At 35.0% G+C, this 10,914-nt stretch overlaps 1 pseudogene; it reads left to right on the top strand.

Annotated features, from left to right (window-relative positions):
* Positions 1-589: 589 nt before the first annotated feature.
* LOC125847122 (uncharacterized) overlaps positions 590-10,914 on the top strand; it is a 17,527-nt pseudogene continuing 7,202 nt past the window's right edge.

Here is a 10,914-nt window from a genome sequence, read left to right as displayed (position 1 = left end):
AGAGGATGCCGGAATGAAGAAGTTCATTGTGGCAAAGTTTCTGGACTGTAAGATGATAGATAGTAAGACCGTCATCACCCAAGTTCAAGAATTGCAGGTCATAATCCATGATCTCCTTGTTGAAGGTATAAATTTATTTAATACCTATGTTGGAAATATTAAGTCTATTCTTAATACTCACATAATCTTTAATGTATGATTGGTTGGGAATTATGATTTTCAAGTAGCTGCCATTATTGAGAAGTTACCTCCATTGTGAAAGGACTTCAAAAACTACTTGAAACATAAACGCAATGAAATGACTGTTGAAGATCTCATGGTAAGGCTAAGAATCGAAGAGGATAACAAGGCCGCAGGAAAGAGGTCATGTGGTAATTCAACAATATCTGGAGTAAACATTGTTGAAGAAGATCCCACGAAATCAAAGAAAAGAAAGAAAGCATCTGGTCCAAAAAGCAATCCTCCTAAGAAGAAGTTCAATGAAAGCTGCTTCAATTGTGGCAAACGTGGTCATAAGGCTACTAAATGTCGGGGTTCCAAGAAGGACAAGAAGAAGGATCAAGCAAATTTGACTGAATCCAAAGGATAGATGAACGATCTCTGTGCAATGCTTTCAGAATGCAACTTGGTTGGAAATTCAAAAGAATGGTGGATAGATTCTGGCGCCTCATGCCATGTTTGTGCCAACAAAGAATTATTTGCATCATATACTCTAACACCAGCAGACGAGAAGTTGTTTATGACAAACTCCGTTGTTGCAAAGGTGGAAGGAATATGCAAGGTTCTCTTAAAGATGACATCGGGCAAGGTGGTGACTTTGAATAGGGTCTCGTACGTTCCGAAATTGCGCAAGAACTTAATTTCTATACCAGTTTTGACTAAGAATGGATTCAAATGTGTATTTGTTTATGATAAAGTTGTAGTGAGTAAGAATGAGATGTATGTAGGAAAAGGTTACCTCACTAAGGGCCTCTTTAAACTCAATGTAATTGCAGTTGATATGAATAAAGATTCTGCTTCTTCTTACTTGCTTGAGTCTAATTGTTTATGGCATGAACGTTTGGGACACGTTAATAAAAAAACCTTGCGAAAACTGATTAACTTAGATGTTTTTTCTAAATTTGAGTGCAATAAATCAAAATATCAAGTTTGCGTTGAATCTAAGTATGCTAAGCATCCTTATAAGTCTGTTGAAAGGAATTCATATCCCTTAGAACTGATTCACACAGACACTTGTGACATGAAGTCAACACCAACACATGGTGGGAAAAAGTATTTCATAACTTTTATTGACGATTGCACTAGATATTGTTATGTCTATTTGCTAAATGGTAAGGATGAAGCAATAGATGCATTTAGGCAATATAAAACTGAAGTTGAAAATCAGTTGGATAGAAAGATCAAAATGATCAGAAGTGATAGAGGTGGAGAATATGAATTTCCATTTGCAGAAATATGTTTGGAAAATGGAATCATCCATCAAACTACTGCACCTTACTCTCCTCAATCTAATGGAATTGTGTAAAGGAATGACCAAACTTTAAAGGAAATGATGAATGTCTTACTTATTAGTTCAGGTTTACCACAAAACTTGTGGGGGAAGCTATCCTTACAGCAAATCGAATACTCAATAGAGTGTCTCACACGAAGACACATGTTATTCCATATGAGAAATGGAAAGGTAGAAAACCCAACTTGAAATATTTCAAAGTATGGGGGTGTCTAGCCAAAGTCCAGGTTCCTATACCTAAGAGGGTGAAATCGAGCCTAAAACTGTGGATTGTGTATTCATTGGATATGCCACAAATAGTAAGGCATGTCGATTTTTGGTTCATAAGTCCGAACATTCGGATATTCATGATAATACGGTAATGGAATTAGATAATGCTGAATTTTTTGAACATATCTATCCGTATAAAACTAGACTTGAGTCATCTAGTGGGGGGTCTAAACAACCTCGAGAAGAACCAAAAGAGAATGAAACCAATGAAGAGAGTCCAAGGCACAGTAAACGTCAAAGGACAGCTACTTCATTTGGATCTGATTTTGTAACATTCCTTCTTGAAAGTGAACCTCAAACATTCAAGGAAGCGATGTTGTCTAGCGACTCAACCTCTTGGAAGGAGGCTGTCAATAGTGAAATTGAATCAATCTTAAGCAATCATACCTGGGAGTTGGTTGATCTTCCTCCAGGGAACAAACCTTTGGGTTCTAAATGGATCTTCAAAAAGAAGATGAAAGATGATGGAACTATTGACAAATATAAAGCAAGACTTGTTGTCAAAGGCTTTAGACAGAAAGAAGGTCTTGATTATTTTGACACATACTCGCCAGTGACTAGGATTACATCAATTCGGATGTTAATTGCCCTAGCTGCAGTATACGGTCTTGAAATCCATCAAATGGATGTGAAAACCGCCTTCTTAAATGGAGAGCTGGAGGAAGAGATTTACATGGAACAACCTGAGGGCTTCGTAGTTTCCGGTAAAGAAAAGAAAGTATGCAAACTTGTTAAGTCACTTTATGGACTAAAACAAGCACCAAAACAATGGCATGCAAAGTTTGATCAAACCATTTTGTCAAATGGATTTAAGATCGATGAGTGTGATAAATGTGTTTACATTAAAGACACTCCGGATCAGGAAGTCATTGTATGCCTATATGTGGATGACATGCTGATAATGAGCAAGGATATTGCCAATAAAAGCTACTAAGCGTATGCTTGATAGTAAGTTTGATATGAAAGATCTAGGAGTAGCCAATTTGATATTGGGAATAAAGGTTCACAAAACTCCTAACGGTTTAGCATTGTCTCAATCTCATTATATTCAAAAGGTACTTGAAAAATTCAAGTATTTGAATTTCAAAAAGGCAAAGACCCCAATTGATGTGAACCTTAATCTTGCTAAGAATAAAAGTGAAAGTCAGTCTCAATTGAATTATTCCAAAGTATTGGGAAGTTTGATGTATGTCATGAATTGTACACAACTAGACATAGCCTGTGCTATAAGTAAACTGAGTCGATTCACAAGTAATCCCAATCAAAATCATTGGTTGGCAATGAAGAGAGTTTTGGGGTACTTAGAAGACACTCAAAACTATGCTTTGCATTACAGCAAATATCCAGCAGTTCTTGAAGGATATAGTGATGCAAATTGGATTACTGGGTAAACTAAAACGAAATCCACGAGTGGATATGTTTTCATTATTGGTGGAGAAGCAATATCTTGGAAATCATCCAAACAAACATGTATAGCTCGCTCTACAATAGAGTCTGAATGTATCGCCTTAGACAAGGCAGGTGAAGAAGTTGAATGGCTCCGAAATTTCTTTGAAGATATTCCATTTTGGCCCAAACCAATGGTCCCTATATGCATACACTGCGATAGTCCAGCTGCAATAGAAAGGGCTGGAAGCGTTATGTATAACGGGAAGTCTCATCACATAAGACAAAGACATAACTCTTTTAGACAACTACTCTCTAGTGGAATTATCACAATTGACTATGTAAAGTCAAAGGATAATGTGTCGGATCCACTTACAAAAGGCCTAACTAGAGAGGGAGTTGAGAGATCATCGACGGGAATTAGACTATGGCCGAGAACAAGCCATCGTGGCGGTAACTCTACATAGAAGACTGAAGATCCCAAGATCTAGGTTCAAGGAGGTAAAACAAAGTCATAGATGACAGTTAAACATTGTCAAAAATTATTTTATGTCCATTCTCATGATGAGACAATGTTCAGTAACCAGGATAAAGGCATAAAGACTATTTAATGGTTTCTAAGTTTGATACAGGGTATATCAAATAGTGTATCTACGGGATAACACATTTTGAAACCACATATGTAAGTGTGAAGTGTAAGTCGCTTCAAGGAGAATCCGGTAAAGCCAGTTCTCTAAGTACTTATTAACCGAGTTGTGTTCATGGCTGAAACGAAAAAAACAATGAGAACCAAAAACAGTTCAAGGGTTGATTGTGTGTCTTATGTTGTCTAGGTATACACCAAAGCTCGACGGTTCAAAGATATCAAATCTACCGATTGATCGAGTATATCCGATATATGTTCACTACAGAAAGTTTAAAGGGAAACCTACTTATCCAGATGCGATTAACCCTTTCTTACAAGACACACATGTTTTTCATGCATATGTTTTAACTATAGCCATTCCCCCATTCATGTGGGGGATTATTGGGTTTAGCAAGATGTGAATGAGAAATAAAAAGAGGAAATGAAAAGTGAAAGAACCAATTTTGGAGGGAAAATGAAAAGTCATTTTTTACCATATTGGTAGAAGAAAGCAAATTGTTGTCCTTATATTATGAAACACTTCCTTTAGTTCTTAAAGGGTTAAGAAGAAGGTGCCCCTCACGCCGTCGTCGTCACTCGCTCAGTTTCGGATTTGGATTTGGCAAATGATGTGATTGATTGATAATATTTTTTGGACAAAATTTATTTAATCAATCTTGTTAATTCATTTCTTTTCTCTTATAAATTAATTCAGAATGTTAGTTAAATAACAGAATTAATTTTGCAACGAATTATTTGAAATTCGTGCGTAACGGTAAATTCGTTTGAAAGGATTTGTTCCTTCCGAAAAGTCGTTACTTTTCCCAAAAGACACAACGTTCTGGAAAAAACAGGTCTGAATAGATGTGTTCCTTGTTGCTAATGGCTATAAATAAGAGGTCGTTTTCATTTTTCAAACACTGAAATTTTTTTCTCTTTGCATACATTTTCTTACATAAACAAAATTGTCGATCGACTGAATCTATGTGTGCTCTTGTTGCTGTTCTTGCGTTCGCTGAAGTTATTGAAGTTTGAGGTACCGCTACTTCTTTAACAGGTTAATCCGTTTTATCTTTGAAGGAATTAATCTGCAACCTCGGATAAAGTGAGGGGATTAAATTTCTTAAGGAAAGACAGTAGTTTCTGTGGACTCGGATTAAAAATCATTCTGTCTATTTCATCTTTTTTTGTTTCTGTATTTTTGACTAACCTGAATACAAGAGATAACAAACACATGATCAGAATTACAATCCTAACAAAGAGAAGACAAGTTAGACAATATTCAGAAACACATATCCACAAAGGATTAGATCACCAAAGCTTTTGCAAAGGATGCTCAAACAACAAAACATAACATTGGGATAGAGAATGCTGAACAAAGGTTAACAGGGAATGGTCAAGGTGATGTTGATGCCAATGCCAATGCCAAAGATGGGGAGATATGTGGTGGTTCTACAAGTACAGAGGAAACTCAATTAGATATATACCTTATTATTATCTATAGAAATACAACATGACATATAACTATTGAAAGTTGAGTGAGCATCTAAGATATTAACTCTTCTCTTGTGTTGTCACTAGGGAAAGTGAATTAAAANGTGGTTCTACAAGTACAGAGGAAACTCAATTAGATATATACCTTATTATTATCTATAGAAATACAACATGACATATAACTATTAAAAGTTGAGTGAGCATCTAAGATATTAACTCTTCTCTTGTGTTGTCACTACGGAAAGTGAATTAAAAGGGACTTTTAAGAGTGTAAATATAGAATATAAGTCAAGAGACTTTTTTTAAATGAATGATAATAACACATCATATCTTAAAAATCCATATTTACTCTCCAATTTCATTCATACATCATTTATTTCAGATGTCTTCAGATTTTCATCAATGTCATACCACCATAATAACAAATACAATGTTTATTCGGACATAAAACAATAAGATATGTAAGATCCATGTTTTCTTCTTCTTTTTAAACCATCACATTCTAACTGTAAAGAAAACTCAAACTCCTAACTGCTTAAGAATTTTTCTTTTTTGCCCTGTTCACAATAACGATGATGGCGTGAGTAGGACACGAAGAAGAAAAAGAGCAAAGCAGAAAAACGAAGATGAAGGAGAAGTTGTTGAGAAAACATGAAAAAATTGAAGTGAAGAGATGGATATTTTGATTCGAGAGGGTCAGCTGTGGTACACTAGTGGAGATTGGGATATTTTTGTATTTTACGAAAGATAAAAAAAAATTAAAAATTATATTTGACACCCGTTTTATTAAACTTAATCTCCTAATTAGAAGAAGATTTGATTAAATTATCACATATTTTAATTGGAAAAAACCTTTTTGTCACCTCCCGCTCTATTTTCTCAAGAGGGGAGGGAAAGTGTGATACATCAGAATAATAAAAAAGAGAATTTTCCAGTCATAACTTTACAGACTTGAACAAACTCTGCAGTAACAAACTTTGCAGTTGAGCTTCAGCAGCCTTCTAAATCCACCATTGAAGATGAGAAGAAGTTTCTAGGGAGAAAGGACAAGTCTCCACTCCCCCATTGAAGAAGTTTCTACTCATCTAAAACAATCCAATCCACCATTAAGATGAGCACTCCAACTGAAGAGGTTTCTGGGGAGAAAGGACAAGTCTCCGCTAATCTAAAAGAATTCTACGAGGATTGGATTTCAAATGTGGCTAAAATGGCTCGAAAATTTTAGCGAACAGCATTTCCCGTCAAGTATACAAGAGAAAATCTCTGACATGGAGTATCAAATTGATCAGTGCATCCGCCCTCGAATCAGTTCCTCAAGGTATAATTTATCCAGAAGAACAAAACAAATGCATTCAATTCAATTTCTCAAGTGAGTTTAAGTGGTACAAATTCATGCAGAGAAGAGGCAATCACAATATGAATGTCTAAAAGGAAGGTTGTATAATGCAATTCCTATGTTTATAAGGAGGAAGCAGAGTGTCATCTACTGAAAGCTGTAAGTGAAAAAAGAATTACATATTTGAATTTGTGTTTGGTTTACTTCTTACTGTTAATTTTATCTACCAGACTCAATTGAATCCGTTTTAGCTGGAAGCTTGGGATTGCCTCGGCCTCTGCGTTTCCAAGAAAGGGGATTACAAAAGAGCTAAAAAATGCTATAAGTTTGTCCTTAACATGGTTATATTTCGCTGCCTTCTCAGTTCTTAAGTTTTCCGTTCTCTAAACTTCAAATGCTCCCTTCATTTAATGGATTCTACATCTTTTATTTGATTTAGGATAAAGGAAATAGCATAGTTTTACGTCTGACTTGCAGACCTTGAACTGATGCTCGCACAAAGTGAATGTAATTCTTCTGTTAATTTGCTTTGTTCCAAGGGGAATCTCAAGCATTTTCTTTATATATACTCTTCAAAGGTTATTTGCTTACATTGCAATAAGTCAAGAACTATAGTTTCCATCTAGTTCACATCGTTTGTTTTGTGTTTAGACTCTGGCTTGGGTGATTATAAAATTAGTAGTGTATTTTCCCCATTAAATTTTGCTCTACATCTGTTTTGTTCTAGTTCTATCCTTAATTAGATACTTTATAGATACTATAACTTGGCTTCAGCCCTTCAACTAGTGCAAATCTGAGCTAGATGCATATGCATTAAGTGTAACTCCTGTTGAAATCTGACATAGAAAGCAACGATGTGCTCAGGAGTTTTGGCAGTCTGGGATTCTGATTTTTAATTAAATATGATTTCTTCCATTTTCACTTTAGAATCTTCATTTACTAAATCAAAGTATATGTATAATACATTTCTCCAGTCTCTTATTTACTTTGTTTCCTAAGTAGCTGCTGCTGATCTGATCATCTGATTGTATATCTATTTCATAGTTTCTGAAAATCCAGCAAAGCAGATTGACAAAAGCATTAAATATGCCCAAAGAACACTCCTTCTGGATGATATGGATGGAGCTTGTTTATGTAAGACTGCGAATAGAATCTAGTTAAGGGAGGAATTGCTTTAATCACTTACCTCTGAGATTCTCTGATACTGTGTCATAAACATTCTGTGTTTTAGCACTCTCAGCTTTGCCAATTTACTAAATGTTTACTTGGTGTTCGTCAATGATTGAATTCACTCTTCACATATTGTATAGCTATAGTTAAGAAGTAGCATACGATTACATTAAAGACAGATTAAGGTGCAGAAATTACATACTTTGGTTCATGGAGCCATGAAGTAGCATATGCGCAGTACGTGGAATTTTATAAGGTGTATGTTGTACTTATGAAAACATCCAAGAGTCCTTTACTATATTGTACTTCTCTCATTCTTAGTGTAGTTTGATCTTTAACTAGTATCTGCACACACCTATAGCTATAATAAACATTTTGACAAATCCAATTTTCAAGTCCTTCACTGAGCTTCATTTGGTTGGTACATATCTTAGGATGTGCACATTTCACTTCCTTTCTTCTGACGGGAGGATGGGATCACAGTAATCTTCAACTGGCATTAGAGGCATACAAAAAAGCTGTAAGTAGTTCTTACAATCTTGTCTCTGTATATTTATTTCCCTATATTTTAACATGAAATATATGTGTATTAGCTCCCTGCAAGCCTGGTTATTTTAGATACTTGGAAGTTTCTTCTGATTTTCTATCCCATTTCAGCTGGAAATTGATGCAGTGAAGTCACACCCCTTTCTTCATTATGATTGTGGCTTGGTAAGTTGTTGAAAAAAAAAATCCCATTTTCACTTATGAACTGTTGTATCATATTTAGGATCTTTCAAAACACAAGGTTCTCAATTGTTGCTAATTACCACCTCATTTTTTTATGATGGTTAATTAAAGAAACAAGAGTTAGAAAAAGTAAAAATAAATAAAAAGAAACAAAGACAAGAGACCATGTATCAAGTGTGCAACTCTATGGGTTTCCTAATATTATTTTTCATTTTTACACTAGCTTATTGTGTGGATCACAGATAGACCTTCTTTCATCATCTTAAAGGTTGCAGAGAATGCCTCTTAATAAGCTTGGCTCTCTCAGAAGAAGAAGAAATTGAAAACTTTACAGATAGGACAAAAGTTTCGTAAACTAAAGGAAAATGACAAAATTAGAAATAGAAGCATTCTGCAGGGATCAGTAACATGTTGAGTTATGTTTGGTACGAAATAATCTATGTAGAAGAACATGTGTCTATATAGGAAAGTACAACTTGGAATTAGAAAAACAGTCTGATTTAAAAGAATTGGCTTCAGCAATATCTGCTGCCTATGTGAAAGATTTTTCTGTGATTATTCTTGTCTAGCTTTTTCCAATCTAGAAAGTTTTATGCTTGGTGAAGAAAGAACCAATAGTTTCTAAAAAAGCTCACTTTTAATCATCTTCAAATTTTATGTTTGCATATATCATGATATCTTAAATATAGTCTTCACTTTCCCCCTTTCTAAAATTCAATGCCATGTTGGGCAAATTTGATATTTGTTTTCTCAGGTGAATAGATATCTGGAGAACTACAAGGGGTTCCTAATTGGATTTTCAGATGTTGCATCAAAGAATCCTGCTAGTGATGCTTTACATCAATTGACACTGACGCTCCAGCTTCTTGACAAATTAGAAGAATTACTCAGGTAAGATTATTTGATTGTGGTTATTTTATAGTAAACATCCATATATAAGTGATATAAAGCTTTAAGAAAGGAAGTGTGTATGATCAAAGGTGCATTGCTTACAGCATATATGCAAAGTGCAGGACAAGGAGTCGCACTCCTTGCAAGAGGTATTCAAGGAGTCGCACTCCTTGCACTTGCACATTTGACCTGTCCAACTCCCAACGTGGCACAGTGGAGTGCTTTGAATTGTTCACAAATACCTGTCACTAATATTCAAGGAAAGCTTTCTGTTTCCTGCTATAACTTAATGTTGATCAGGTAGTCCTTTAAGATGGCTTCCGAGATAACCTGTCAATATCTACAAAGTTCTGATCTAGGGGGAAGATATAACATGAAATTTGGTTTTATGATATGACAGGAAAAACACCTAAATATAGTCATGCTTTTCTATGATTTCTAAAATTGACTTAATTTGTAGGTTTGAGGCGCAGTTGCTTGATTAATTTTGGGAATATTACCAAACAAGTAGAGGCTAGGAAACTGCAATAGGCAGCTAAGATTATGTGGAATTAAGAGTTGTTTGGATAGAAATATCAAGTTGGGTGTTAAGTTAGTAATACTATTTGTAACTTCACTATGGTTGCTCCAGAAAGCTTGGTAAAGTTTCTCCTACTTGGCGAAATTTTTTCTGAATCCTTTTCACTTGCTGAATGAAAACAATTTTAATAAAGAGAAAAGGAAAACTTATCCCCACAAAAAAATCAATCCTTGAAATCATGCACAATAAAGGGATCCATTTGCACCAACGTTTAAGCATTAAGCATAAGACGTATATAGAAGAAAGGGAGATGAGGTACTGATCGTTTCTTGTGTTCTTAAGTAGTTCAATGAGTTAAGTTAGTAGGAGCATAGCCATATGTTGGCTGAACAATGCCTGGGGGGTGATATTTTAGTTTTTTTTTTTTTTTTCTTTTTTTTTTGCATTTCTTGAATTTTTTCAAGAAACAGTACAGTCATGATATAGTCTTTAAAAATAATGCCTTAAAAGATTCTCAGTTGTTAAATGTTATCTTCTTTTGAAGCTGTTAAGACATTAGGAATGAGATTGTGAAGGATGCATTTGAATAATATGATCCTGCTTTTCAGGGTAAGCTTAATGACAAGAGTAATAGCAAGAATAAGGGAAAGAGTAAGGGAAATAATAAGGGAAAGAGTATGGAAACCAGCTTGTCTTCCCTGATCCAATCACTTGCTACTATTGATCGTAAGGCTTTACATTCTTCTTAGATATTTAACTGTAAATAATGAGGTATATGATTTAGCTACTTATCCTTTAGTTGAGGTAATGTGCTTTCTGGCAGTGGATCCTTCATACACCAGAGCTACCATGGATCTCTTAACTGAAGGGCTTAACGAAGGGATTGCGGTCATAGGAGCAGTACGGTGCTTAGTTAAATATGAGTATAAAGCTCCATCGTAAGTTACTTCATCTTGGAGGAACCCAAATGAATTAATCATTTA

The sequence above is a fragment of the Solanum stenotomum genome, chromosome 12 (assembly GCF_019186545.1).
Source record: "Solanum stenotomum isolate F172 chromosome 12, ASM1918654v1, whole genome shotgun sequence".
Classification (NCBI taxonomy): Eukaryota; Viridiplantae; Streptophyta; class Magnoliopsida; order Solanales; family Solanaceae; genus Solanum; species Solanum stenotomum.
The sequence above is the reverse complement of the archived record's forward strand: the minus strand, read 5'-3'. Positions and strand labels throughout refer to the sequence as shown.